General features: G+C 43.9%; 1 long non-coding RNA gene across 2 annotated transcripts in view; it reads left to right on the forward strand.

Annotated features, from left to right (window-relative positions):
* Positions 1-14001, forward strand: part of LOC132892595 (uncharacterized) — a 49873-nt gene that overhangs the window by 32543 nt on the left and 3329 nt on the right. The window contains exon 1 of one of the 2 annotated variants that reach the window (XR_009655465.1): positions 2929-3052. The exons of the other annotated variant lie outside the window; for it this stretch is intronic. This is a non-coding gene — a long non-coding RNA (uncharacterized LOC132892595). Of the gene's footprint in view, positions 1-2928; positions 3053-14001 lie in introns of those variants that run through there. 2 annotated transcript variants of the gene reach the window in all.

Here is a 14001-nt window from a genome sequence, read left to right on the forward strand (position 1 = left end):
CCCAGCCACTTCGTTGTGCCTCTCCATGTACGCTGATCCAGCTAGCATCTTATACCCTGCTACTATGTGCTGGACTGTTTCAGGGGCTTCTTTGCACAGTCTGCATCTTGGGTCTGATCTACTCTGGTAGATCCTGGCCTCTATGGGTCTTGTGCTTATGGCCTGTTCTTGTGCTGCCATGATTAGTGCCTCTGTGCTGTCTGTCAGTCCTGCATTATCCAGCCACTGGTAGGATTTCTTGATATCAGCCACTTCCTCTATCTGACGGTGGTACATGCCATGTAGGGGTTTGTCCCTCCAGGTTGTCTGTTCCTCCTCCTCCTCTGCACTCTCATCAGGGTTCTGCTGCCTGAGACATTCACTTAGCAGTTCATCCTTTGGGGCCATCTTTCTGATGTATTCTCGGATTTTCGATGTTTCATCCTGGACCATGGTCTTGATGCTCACTAGCCCTCGGCTTGTGTCAATGTAGTCAATCCAGGCAGTGCACAGGTTGGTCTGTCTCTTCTTACAGTCTCAGGCGACTGTTCTATCAACCAGTAGCTGGTGCTTGGCTCCTCTGGTGTTACTGCCAATTCCTTTCTGTGCCTCGCTCATGTATTGAGCCACATGCTTACTCATTTTTGCTGCAATGATGCCTGACAGGGCCTTCCATGTTGTGCAGAGACAGGTAATTGGCCGGTAGTTGGATGGGATGGGTCCCTTCTGGGGGTCCTTCATGATTAGGACTGTCCTGCCTTGGGTTAGCCATTCTGGGTGGGTCCCATCCCTCAGCAGCTGGTTCATCTGTGCTGCTAGGCGTTCATGGAGTGCAGTTAGCTTCTTCAGCCAGTACGTATGGATCATATTGGGGCCTGGTGCTGTCCAGCTCTTCATCTTTGACACTCTTTCTTGGACGTCTGCCATTGAGATGGTTACTGGTTCTTGTTCTGGGAGGTTGCTGTGGTCAGCTCTTAGGTCCACTAACCATTGGGCATCAGTGTTGTGTGATGCCTTTCTTTCCCATATGTCTTTCCAGTATTTTTCCACCTCAGCTCTTGGTGGGTCTGACTGGTTGTTGTTTCCCTGCCACTGAGTATCCAAGTATCCTTGGCTGGTTCAGTGGAGAACAGCTTGTTTATTCTCCTGGCCTCTCCCTCCTTGGTGTATCTCTTCAACCGGGTGGCCAGAGCTGTTAGTCACTGTTTGGCAGTTTCGAGTGCCTCTGGTATGGAGAGTGAGTTGTACTTCCTGGGTGCCCCTTTATTCACCATGTTCCCTTTCTGTAGTTCAGCTAGCTGGCTAACTTCTCTCCGTGCTGCCTTTATCTTGGCCTCTAATCGTCTTTTCCATGGTGGATACTGTTTGTTATGTCCCGAGCCCACCTTGTGTCCAAGCATCTCCATGATTACTGTTGCTGTACTGTATCAGCTTGTTGGTCTCAGTGATGGTTCTTGTGGAGATTGTCTTCAGAGCAGCATTCACATCTACTAGTAGATCTTCTGAAGGTACTTGGCAACTTAGCTTCGGTATTCGTTGGGGGCTCCAGGTTTCCAGTTCAGTTCCAGGGTCACGATCTTCCTTCTCAGGTCAGCAGCTCTTGTGTTGAGGCTGTTAGCTGTTGGGACTTGGTACCCAATCTCTGGTTGTGGGGATGATGGCATCTCCCCGCTGACCTGTCTTCCTGGCCCCCTTGCCGTAGCATCGTTGTTGTATTTCATTAATCTCAAGTTGTGATAGTAGATTTCGATTACGGATGTTGGAACACTGGGCTAATAGCTGTTTCTTTGTTAGTCTTGATTGTGGGTTTCGAAGTATCCAATGGTCCCACATTCGCTGCATGTATCCCCTCTCTCTGGGATTGCTTGTATAGTAGCATTCCAGCAATTCCGTATTTTCTGTCCTCGTCCATCGATGTCTTGTTCCAGTAGCCCATTTCTCATCAGTTTGCCCTGGTTCCCTAGCAACTGACGCAGACCTTGTTGACCCAGGCGACGTCTGAGCCAGTATGACTCTATCAGTTATGTCTTCACTCATTCCTGAGGTAAGCTGATATATCATGAGGGGTCTTGCCTAAGGACCCTTACTGGATGATGTTTTGCCCCGACCGGGATTCGAACCCCGATCTCCTGCATCGTAGTCAGTGAGCATTACCACTGTACTATCCAGCTAGATATATATAAAAAAGTGTGTGTGTACTGTATAGGCACTGCCTAAAAGCAGAGCTCCTGATGAGTGTACGAGCAAAATATTTGCAAGAACACAAAATCAACCTGAATAGAATAATAATATTATAGCATATGATGGCGGCACGGTGGTGTAGTGGTGAGCACTGTTGCCTAACAGCAAGAAGGTTCTGCGTTCAAGCCCAGTGGCCAACAAGGGGCCTTTCTGTGTGGAGTTTGCATGTTCTGTCTGTGTGGGTTTCCTCTGGTTTCCCCCCACAGTCCAAAGACATGCAGGTTAGGCTAATTGGTGGCTCCAAATTGACCGTGGGTGTGAATGGTTGTGTCTCTCTGTTTTTCAGCCCTGCAATGACCTGGTGACTTGTCCAGGGTATACCCTGCCTCTTGCCCATAGTCAGCTGGGATAGGCTCCAGCTTGCCTGCGACCCTGAACAGGATAAGTGGCTACAGATAATGGATGGATGGATATTATAGCATATGAACCATCAAACTGTGTAGTGTAGTTGTAGTATATTATCAAGAGAGACGCCAACATAGAGTTGTTCCTTTTATTAAGCCATACTTTTCTGCATAGAACACTGCACATGCGCACTACACCCTGACCTGTTTGTATACACACATAGATCCAGATAACATAGATCACAAACCTAAATGAACATAGTTACCCTACAACAAATATGTGGTAAATCAATACACCACATGTGGCAGTGGGGGCGTGGTCAAGTGTCGGTCTGTGACCGGAGGGTGGAGTCAGGGAAGGTAAGTGGCAGAATCACTGCACCTGATGTTGGTTAATCTGTGTTTGTGTGTCTTCCCCAGTGACCATGCCCTATATAAGGATTGAGACAGCAGAGGAAGGAGACTCTCTCCAGCCAGGAGGCTTGTGTGTGTGTATATAGTTTAAGCTGAAAAGCTATAATAAAAATAGTTTTCTTGGGGAACTTAGTTCTGGCCTGCCGTCTTTTCTGTGCTCCACCCCTACGAACTGCTACACCACATTATCCCCCCTTTTAGCTAAGAATAACAGTCAACTAAAATAATTCCACAAAAACAAGTTCACACATTCATAGGGAGTAACCACGGAAATATTAACAGCATTCCTTTTCTTTTTTGGTTAGTGAACAGCAACTGTCAGGTGACCTACAAATAGCTTCAGTTAAACTCAAATAAAATTTGGTACCATTTTGGTATTATTATTCCCTACTAACCCCATACAGTATGAGTGCTCCGGCATATTAGCAACAAGCAGGTATATAATCATGTACACAGTGTAGGTATACAGTCTCATTGCATAAATCTCTTGGGTGGTTTACTCACTCGCATTGAGCGCCTCAGAGCCATGGGTTCAGGCTCCAGGAGCGCTGGTGACTGCACAGTGGAGTCAACAATGTCCTGAGAACTACTGCAGTCCTTACCACCCAACTGTTCTACCTGAGAGTTAGTTACCACTGTGTCAGATTCAGCCGTGGCTCAAGCTCTCAGCTTTTGCACACTGTCTCTTGCTGGAGCAAATTGTAACAGACAACGCCACCACCACTGAAGCAAGGCTTCAGGAAATCTATGCGGACGTGTCTGTGTAAAAACAGATCAGTAGGAGACTGTCCAGTTGTACAGTTAGGTGTGGTCCGATACTGCAACAAGAACAGGGACAGCTTGTCATCGATGTTCATGGTAGTGTTGGCAAGCTTTTTCATACCTGCCTTGAATATCTGAACATATCTCTCAGCCAGACCATTTGTCGCCGGATGTCCTGGGGCACTTGTGTGCAGAATCCCATTCTGCTTGACAAAGGTCTGGAACTCCTCAGAAGTGAAAGTGGTGGCATTGTCTGTTACAGTTTGCTCCGGCAATCCATAGGAGGCAAACAGTCTCCTTAGCTTTGTCACAGTAGCCTGGAAAGTGATTTGTGACATCTGAAACACTTTCAACCACTTTGTGTATGAATCAACCACGACCATGAACATGTTGTTCAGGGAAGGTCCAGCAAAATCTAAATGTAGTCTTTTCCAGGACTCACCTGGAAACTCCCATGGGTGTAGTGGAACGTGCTGAGGCCTTTTTTGCTTCAACTGACATGTTTCACATTCTTTACACATTTGCTCCACGTCTAAATCAAGATTTGGCCACCATACAAATTTACAAGCAAGATAAATTACGAGCTTTTGTTTTCACTATACCTTTGTGCTCTGAGAGAATTTCCTTTAACACTACTTTTCTCATTTTTGAGGGTACAATGACTCCGGTCCCCCATAGGGCACAACCTTGCTCTGTGGATAGGTCATTTCTCTTTGTGAAAAACATTTTCAAAGTTTCCTCTACTTGGGTTGGCCAGCCTTCCATGACATATCTGTAGACTTGGGCTAGTTCACTGTCGGTTCACTGTGGAACCTTTTCTGCTACCAACAGTGGCTTTGGCTCAAAATGTTCCTTTAAAACGGTCACTATCTCATCAAACAAACGTCTTGTCCTTGGGCTTGTTGGGCTGCACTAAATTTCTCAAAAGTCCATATGTAGTTGCGCCCATCACACTTAACAGTGTAGCAACTTTCTTTCTGTCAATATAGGCCGACCACAGCTCGTTTTCCGGCTTAAACTTGTCAATTCTTCCAAACAGGGCTATTGTACTTACTAGTACCGACACTGTGTGTCTCTTCTTCCCCACGAAGAAAACTTGTTTTAATGCTCGTCACCAGTGTAGTATATTATCGAGAGGGACGCTGACATACGGTTGTTACTTTTATTAAGCCATACTTTTCCGCATAGAACAATGCGCATGCGCGCTACACCTTGACCTGTTTGTATACACACATAGATCCAGATAACATAGATCACAAACCTAAATGAACATAGTTACCCTACAACAAATATGTGGTAAATCAATACGCCACAGTAGTGTATTTCACCTTAATAAATTGCTGCATTGTCTTGTGACTGTGATACCAATAATGATATGCATATAATCACATAATCGCAGGAGACTTTAATAAGGCCAATTTGAAGACTGTACTGCCGAAGTTATACCAACATGTTAAGTGTTCTACTAGAGGGGAGAACACTCTGGATCATGTTTACTCCAACATCAAGCACGCGTACAGAGCCATACCCCTCCCCCACCGCGGCCAGTCAGACCATCTTTCCCTCCTGCTCTCCCCAGCCTACACCCCCCTCAGACGCAGAGCCAGGCCCACCACAAGGACCATCACAACCTGGCCTGACAACACACTCTCCAAACTACAGGACTGCTTTAAATAGACAGATTGGGACTTATTTGAACACCAGGAGCTGGAGACATTCACAGGAACAGTACTGGACTTTATCAAGTTCTGTATTGGAAATGTGACGGTGAATAAAAACATCCGGGTCTTCCCAAACCAGAAACCCTGGATGACCAGCCAGGTCCGCTCACTCCTCAGGGCTCGCGACGCTACCTTCAGGTCAGGTGACAGAGCTCTGTACAGTGCCGCTCGAGCTGACCTGAAAAGAGGAATTAAAAAAGCCAAGGCGGACCATAGGCTGCGTATAGAGTCCCACCTGTCCAGCAACAACATACGGGAGGTGTGGCAGGGCATACAAGACATCACAAACTTCAGGGACTGTGATGCATCAACAGGAGACTGGAGTGTGCTGCTCGCAGAGGAGCTAAATTGCTTCTTTGCTCGCTTTGAAACATCTCAGCAGCACTCATCTGCTCCAGCCCTGCCCCCACCACCACACAGTTCGTACATCACCCCATTCACTGTACAGGAGCACGATGTCAGATGGGTGCTCCTGGCAGTGAACCCCAAGAAAGCTGCCGGCCCAGATGGAGTACCTGGTAAGGTGCTCAGAGCATGTGCCCACCAGCTCGCCCCTACCTTCACCAGGATCTTTAACCTCTCCCTGGCTGAGGCAGTCATCCCGCCCTGCCTAAAATCAGCTACAATAATCCTGGTGCCGAAGAAGTCTCCCGTCACCAGCCTGAATGACTACCGTCCTGTGGCCCTCACTCCGGTAATCATGAAGTGCTTCGAGAGACTAGTTCTTCAGCACATCAAGGACCACCTCCCCGCAGACTTCGACCCCTACCAGTTCGCATATCGTGCGAACAGATCCACAGAGGACGCCATAGCTCTACACTCTGTACTGAACCACCTGGAGCAGCATCAGAGCTATGTCCGCATACTCTTTGTGGATTACAGTTCTGCTTTCAACACAATAATCCTGGACATCCTTATCAGTAAACTGGACACTCTCGGCCTCCCCCCTCTCACATGTGCCTGGATAAAGGACTTTCTAACTAACCGGCCCCAGACTGTGAGACTTGGCCCCCACTTCTCCTCCACCCGCACGTTGAGCACCAGCTCTCCACAGGGCTGTGTGCTGAGCCCCCTCCTGTACTGCCTCTACACCCACGACTGTAGTCCGACCCACAACAACAACCTTATCGTCAAGTTTGCTGACGACACCACAGTGGTCGGACTCATCTCAAAGGGAGACGAGGCAGCCTACAGAGAGGAGGTCCTGAAGTTGGCAGCCTGGTGTTCAGAAAATAACCTCGCTCTGAACACCAAGTAAACCAAAGAGCTCATTGTTGACTTCAGGAAGCACAGCACTGACCTAGCCCCCCTCTACATCAACAACGTGTATGTGGAGAGGGTCCACACCTTCCGGTTTCTCTGCGTCCTCATCTCCGCCAACATCTCCTGGTCAGCAAACATTACAGCAGTCATTAAGAAGGCTCAGCAGCGGCTACACTTCCTGAGAGTCCTCAGGAAGTACAACCTAAACTCCAACCTGCTGCTGACCTTCTACTGCTCATCCATCGAGAGCCTGCTGATGTACTGTATTACAGTATGGTACGGCAGCTGCACTGCTGTAGACAGGGAGAGGCTCCAGAGGGTAGTTAAGGCAGCACAGAAGATCATTGGCTGCCCTCTCCCCTCCGTGATGGACATTTACACCTCCCGCTGCCTTAGCAGAGCTAAGAATATTATCAAGGACAGCTCCCACCCTTGTTGTGGTTAGCGCTGTCGCCTCACAGCAAGAAGGTCCTGGGTTCGAGCCCCATGGCCGGCGAGGACCTTTCTGTGCGGAGTTTGCATGTTCTCCCCGTGTCCGCGTGGGTTTCCTCCGGGTGCTCCGGTTTCCCCCACAGTCCAAAGACATGCAGGTTAGGTTAACTGGTGACTCTAAATTGACCGTAGGTGTGAATGTGAGTGTGAATGGTTGTCTGTGTCTATGTGTCAGCCCTGTGATGACCTGGCGACTTGTCCAGGGTGTACCCCGCCTTTCGCCCGTAGTCAGCTGGGATAGGCTCCAGCTTGCCTGCGACCCTGTAGAAGGATAAAGCGGCTAGAGATAATGAGATGAGATGAGCTCCCACCCTGGCTTTGATCTGTTTGACCTGTTGCCCTCAGGGAGGCGCTACAGGTGCATCAGGACAAAGACAAATCGATTAAAAAACAGCTTCTTTCCAAAAGCCATAACCGCCCTGAACTCGGATATGCTCTGACTTTATAGTCTATTTACTTTGCTATTTTACTATTTACTAATTTATAATGTGCAGTACTTTATAAGGTGACTCTGTCTATGCAGTACTTTTTATAATGTGCAATACCTCACTCCATAATGTGAAACGCAACACATTCACCTCAGGACTGTGCACCTTACACACAGCACATACACCAAGTCTGTGCACCTTACACACAGCACATACACCAAGTCTGTGCACCTTACACACCGCACATACAGTACACCTCAAGTCTGTGCACCTTACCTTGCAATACTTCATAATGTGTAATATTTTATCTTATGTGACTCTCTCGTGCAATAATTTATAATGTGAGTCTCTGTGCAATACTTTATATGTGCAATACCTCACTCCATAATATGTAACACAACACATACACCTCAGACTGTGCACCTTACACCCCCCTTTTTTCCCCCCTTCCTCTCTCTCTCTCTCTACACGCTGTTTGCACTGTTATTGGAGATGCTTTAATCTCATTGTACATGTGTATAGTGACAATAAAGGCATTCTATTCTATTCATATCACATATGATACCAGCCTTAGTCCACTCCTTGTAAAGCTTTCTCAAGTTCTTGAATGAGCTTTTCTTGACAATCCTCTTAAGGCTGTGGTCATCCCTGTTGCTTGTGCACCTTTTCCAGCCAGCCTTTTCAGCAATGACCTTCTGTGGCTTACTCTCCTTGTGGAGGGTGTCGATGATCAACATCTGGACAACTGTTAAGTCAGCAGTTTTCCCCATTATTGTGGTTGTGTGTACTGAACTAGACCAAGAGATACACCGTATTTATACTGTTTTACTCAAACTCAAAATGAAATTCTTATATTTTGAGAGGTGTTTTTTTGCGCTGTAGGACATAATTACCAAACTTAAAATATAAACATGCCTGAAACATTTTAGGTTATATGTAATCAATAAATTAAATTGTCACTGTCTTAAATAACTGATGCAAAATATTGAATTTTTTCACAATATTTTAATTGTTGGAAATGCACTAGTATCCAGCTCTGGAAAAATTAAGACCACTTCAGTTTTTTTCTTAAATCAGCATCTCTATGTATGGCAGCTATTTCATTTCAGTGTCTGTGCTGTAATTCCAACACAAGCACACTTCATTTTACTTAATGAGGTACTGATTAGGTGATCATCTGAACCAAATCTTATTTCTCTCCCCCCCCATCTGTCCCTCTGAGTTACATGTTGATCCTGGGATTGAGATGCTGGCCTCTTCTGCCCCTCGGACCTGCTTGATCCATCCTGGTGCCCTGTGTCTGGTTGGAGTTTTATCGCCCCACTCCTGTGAAGGACGGCCCCATGAGGACAGTTGAGGGTTATACCTGTTAAAACTGTTAATATTATAGTCAGGCTGTCTGTTGTTGCCCAAATGAGGATGGGTTCCCTTTTGAGTCTGGTTCCTCTCGAGGTTTCTTCCTCATGTCGTCTGAGGGAGTTTTTCCTTGCCACCGTCGCCACAGGCTTGCTCATTGGGGATAGATTAGGGATAAAATTAGCTCATGTTTTAAGTCGTTCAAATTCTGTAAAGCTGCTTTGCGACAATGTTTATTGTTAAAAGCGCTGTACAAATAAACTTGATTTGATTTGATTTAACAAAGTATAAAACCATTGCTGTGGTCATCACTATCCTCTTGCAGTAGAACCAGTTTGGATGACAAAAACAGTGCTAGTAGTGCTTGTAGTAAAACAGTGATAGTGCAAATATAAATAATTTCCCTTCTATTACTGTATACTATATTGTCAAAGAATATTTATGTAAGCAGACACTTATAAGCAACTTATAAATATGAGCATCAAAGTTATTTCTGAATTCATTAGTTTTAACATTAAAGGGGATACACAGAACCTTTATTTTTAAATACATTTCTGAGTGGATAGTATCTCCATCCTTGACTCTTGTATGCTGCATAAATGGGAATAAAAAATGTATATTTTTGAGAGTTAAAATCAACCGCAAAGTTGGCATTTGAGCTGCCATGCTGAACCAGCCAGCCCTGAGTGTGTAACATCACAGCAGGAACCGGTTTTAAGGCCGAGGCCTTTGACAGCTATAGACCAAAGTCATATAAATAAAAATTTATGGTGAAAGTAAGAAATACTGTTACCAACTTGCTCAATTACGACTGATTTGACTTCATTGACTGTGGGTTGACTCTCATTAAAACAGGAGAGGTGTTATAACTTATGCAACATACATGTATATGCATGCATTTTCACTGATAAAACGTAAAAGGCTAATTAAATGATCAGATGAACTGAGACAATCACATTCTGATGCAAATTAAATAATCTTATACCGGTAACTTAAACACACAATGCAAGTTACATGTATTAATCTAATTGCAAGTAAACAATGAGTGTTGTTGTTTTGTATCTAAATGAGAGTCGCAGCTTACCTGTCTGTGTTCTCGCTTCTTGAAGGCTGACCTTGTGGCTGACTGTTATGAAACAATCTGACTTTCAGTTGTTCATTCAGTTCTCTGTTCATTCGCTTCTTCCGCGTAAGGGCGAGATATTGCTGCTGAGGCAAGCATATCCAGCGGAGAAATCAGACGGCTGGTCCACTCATTCTCCGTTTTCTCCATACTGAGTACTCCGCCATTACTGCTCGGCTCAGGCAATTACTAAAACCAGGGACGGGACGTCACCAGTTTAAGCAACAACTGCGGGGAGGTCACTGCCCGAGCGATAGCATGTCCCGTTCCGTCCCGGGTTTTAGCAACAACCCTCGGCTCACACTCCGGGAGGACTGGTGCAACTGAACTTACTTTCCTTTTCTTGTAGTTTTCTTTTCCTTTAATTGTTGGTACTGCATCCTCTTTCAATACAGGCTTATAGCCAGTGCTCCTCAACAGATCAGAGGTCTTGTACAAGTCTTCAGTAAAATGTGCAGAGCAGAGACCACTTTGTAGGTGCCCAATGTGCCCATGAACTTCTCACAAAACGCGTCCAAATCTTTGCAGTTTGAATATTCTTGGGCCGTGAACACAATGTAAATCCACCTTCTGTTGTGTTGCTGCACCCGCCAGCAACACATCTACGTGGCATGGCGATAATTTAGCTCAAAATGGAAGACTGAAGTTGCAGTCAGCTCTGTGTTTTAGTATAGCGGAAATGGCGATGAGACCGATAGACTTCCTGCTGTGACGTCACAGATGTCAAGGTCATTCACTCAGACCGCTACCTAGATGAATCACTTTAATCATAAAAATTACTATATTAGATTCATCATTAACGCTTAAAACTACTCCTATGCCATTCTTGAGGTCTCAAGGCATTTATAAACAAAAACTGAAACCAAGCTTCTGTGTATCTCCTTTAAGTCTATTTTCTTGAAGTTACCAATTGTTCAATAATGGAGACATGAGTGCAAAAACTGTTCATTGCAATTGCAGTTCTCTGGCTATCTAAGAAGGCACAACCACAGCTATTGGATTGATCTTTATCTCATTGATCTTTAAGCTGTCCATGTGGGGCCATCTTCAGCAGCAGCGAGTGGTTTTCAGGTGATGAGAATTCCAACCAGAAGTAGGGCATCAGGATGGATTAGGCAGGCCCAGAGAGCAGAAGGGGTCAGGCTCACCGGTTTCTCATGAGTAGCATGTGTAACAGGGGGGCACACAGATTACTAGGTATGTTCATTGTCATGTAATGGTTAAAGACAATATACATTGTGTGCAGAGTCCAAGCAGGGACTCTGGCAATACTAGCTATGACAGTATAACTAAAGGGAGATCCATAAAGTAACACAGATATGAGTGCACCCTGAGACATATAGCAGCCAGCCACTCTACCTTCTGTTTAAACAGTTAACAGTTCTGAATGTCTGCTCTTGGTTTGAGCCCTGGATTTCACCTGTGAAGATTGCATTTGTTATTCTCTCTCATTTCATTATCTCTAGCCGCTTTATCCTGTTCTACAGGGTCACAGGCAAGCTGGAGCCTATCCCAGCTGACTACGGGCGAAAGGCGGGGTGCACCCTGGACAAGTCGCCAGGTCATCACAGGGCTATGCATTTGTTATTAAAAAGGATAAACTAACACAAAAACCAGACAGCTGTCTATGGGAGAAAGGCAAGCCATTCTAAAGCGGAGAAAAAAAAGGGAAAATTGATCAGGGCTATTGTAAAATTATTGGGCATAGCCAATATGACAATTTGGAATGTCCTGAAAAAGAACGAAACCACTGATGTACTAACAACCAAACATAAAACAGGTCGGCCAAGGAAAACAACAGTAGTTTATGCTAGAAATATTGTGTGAGCTGTGAAGAAAACCCCAAAAACTACAGTCAATAACATCACAGTCAGGAACAACCTCCACAAGGCAGAGGTGAAAGGATCACAATCCACTATTCGAAGAAGACTTTGAGGGCAGAAATATAGAGGGCATACCACAAGATTCAAACCACTCATCAGCAGTAAGAATCAGAGAAGAGCCACAAAAGTTCTGGGACCAAGAATAACCTCTACCAAAGTGATGGAAATGCCAAAGTGTGGAGAAAGAAAGGATCTGCTCATGATACAAAACATACAAGCTCATCATTCAAGTAAGATGGATTTGCACAACTGCTTCTGGAACAGGCTGACTCACCTTTATTGATGATGTCACTCATGATGGTAGCAGCTGAATGAAATCAGAAGTCTACAGAAACATTCTGTCTGCCAATTTACAGAGAAATGCATCCAATCCAATTGGGAGGAACTTCATCATGCTGCAAGACAATGAGCCAAAACACACTACCAATGCATCAAAGGGAAAAAGTGGCCAATTCAATTACCAGACCCAATTGAGCATGCCTGAGACTGAAGGGATTTTGAAGATTAAAAGAACATTTGACCTGCTGTTGTTTGCCATTTTACGTGCTAAATGTGTGGGCTGCATTTATGATTTGTTTTTGGTCTTTTTTCTTTTGTCCTTTGAACAACAACAACAAAATTATTGATTGATTGATTGATTGATTACTTTATTCTGAACAATAAAGAAGAAAGATATAAAAATAAAAAATTTAAATAAAAAAAATGCAATAATCAAAACTTCTTCATAAACAAACAGAATAGCGTAGCCACAAGGCAATAACATAACAATGTTCAGAAAGGATTAGGAAGAAGTAATAACTTATCCAATCCTAACCCTCTATACCACCGCTAATCAAATGTCACTTTCCACCATAATAAACTATATATACAAAAGAAAACATACCAACATACCAAAACATACCGACATGGTATAATATCGACCAAATCAAATCATATATACAGATACTTATGTTATGCATATATACACACATACAATACATATATACAGTACATACATATACACATACCTATAGCTATACACTAAATACAAGGAGACCAGTCACAGACTTGCTCTCAATTTCATCATCACCTATATAGTCTGCCTGTCCTCATTCTCATATATTTTTATTAACATGTTTTTATATAATTTTTTAAACAGTTTTATGTTGGTACTATTTTTGAGTTCGTTTTCCAGACCATTCCACAATTGCACCCCACAGACTGTTATGCACATACTTTTCATAGTTGTTCTAACATTTACTCTCTTAAAATTCATTTCCCCTCTCAAGTTATACCCACCCTGCCTTTCCATAAACATATTTTGTACCTCACCCGGAAGAAGGTTATGTTTTGCTTTATACATAATTTGTGCAGTCTTGTGTTTAACCAGATCCGTGAATTTCAGAGTGTGTGCTTTTACGAATAATGCGTTTGTATGCTCAAGATATCCCGTATTATTGACAATTCTTATTGCTCTTTTTTGTAATGTGCATAACGGCTGCAGATTAGATTTGTAGGTATTACCCCATATCTCCACACAGTAGCTCAGATATGGAAGTATGAGTACATTATACAGAGTATGTAGTGATTTATAGTCCAGAATGTGTCTTGATTTCCCCAAAATTGCAGTAATCTTTGCTATTTTTGCTTTAACATGTGGTTTCCAGCAGACTTTATGATCAACAATCACACCCAGAAATTTTATTTCATAAACTCTTTCTATGATTATGTTGTAAATTTTCAATTCAACTTGAGGGTTCGACTTATATTTTCCAAATAACATAATCTTTGTTTTACTCAAATTCAATGACGATTTGTTTACGTTAAACCACCTTTTTAATTTATTCATTTCGGTTGTGATTGTTTCCATAAGCTGCTGTGCATTGTCCCCGGCGCAAAAGATGTTTGTATCATCGGCAAATAAAATGCATTTCATTATACATGATACATTACATAACTCATTAATGTACAATATAAACAGTTTAGGACCTAAGACAGACCCTTGCGGTACTCCAC

Source organism: Neoarius graeffei, chromosome 10, assembly GCF_027579695.1.
Source record: "Neoarius graeffei isolate fNeoGra1 chromosome 10, fNeoGra1.pri, whole genome shotgun sequence".
NCBI classification, from domain to species: domain Eukaryota; kingdom Metazoa; phylum Chordata; class Actinopteri; order Siluriformes; family Ariidae; genus Neoarius; species Neoarius graeffei.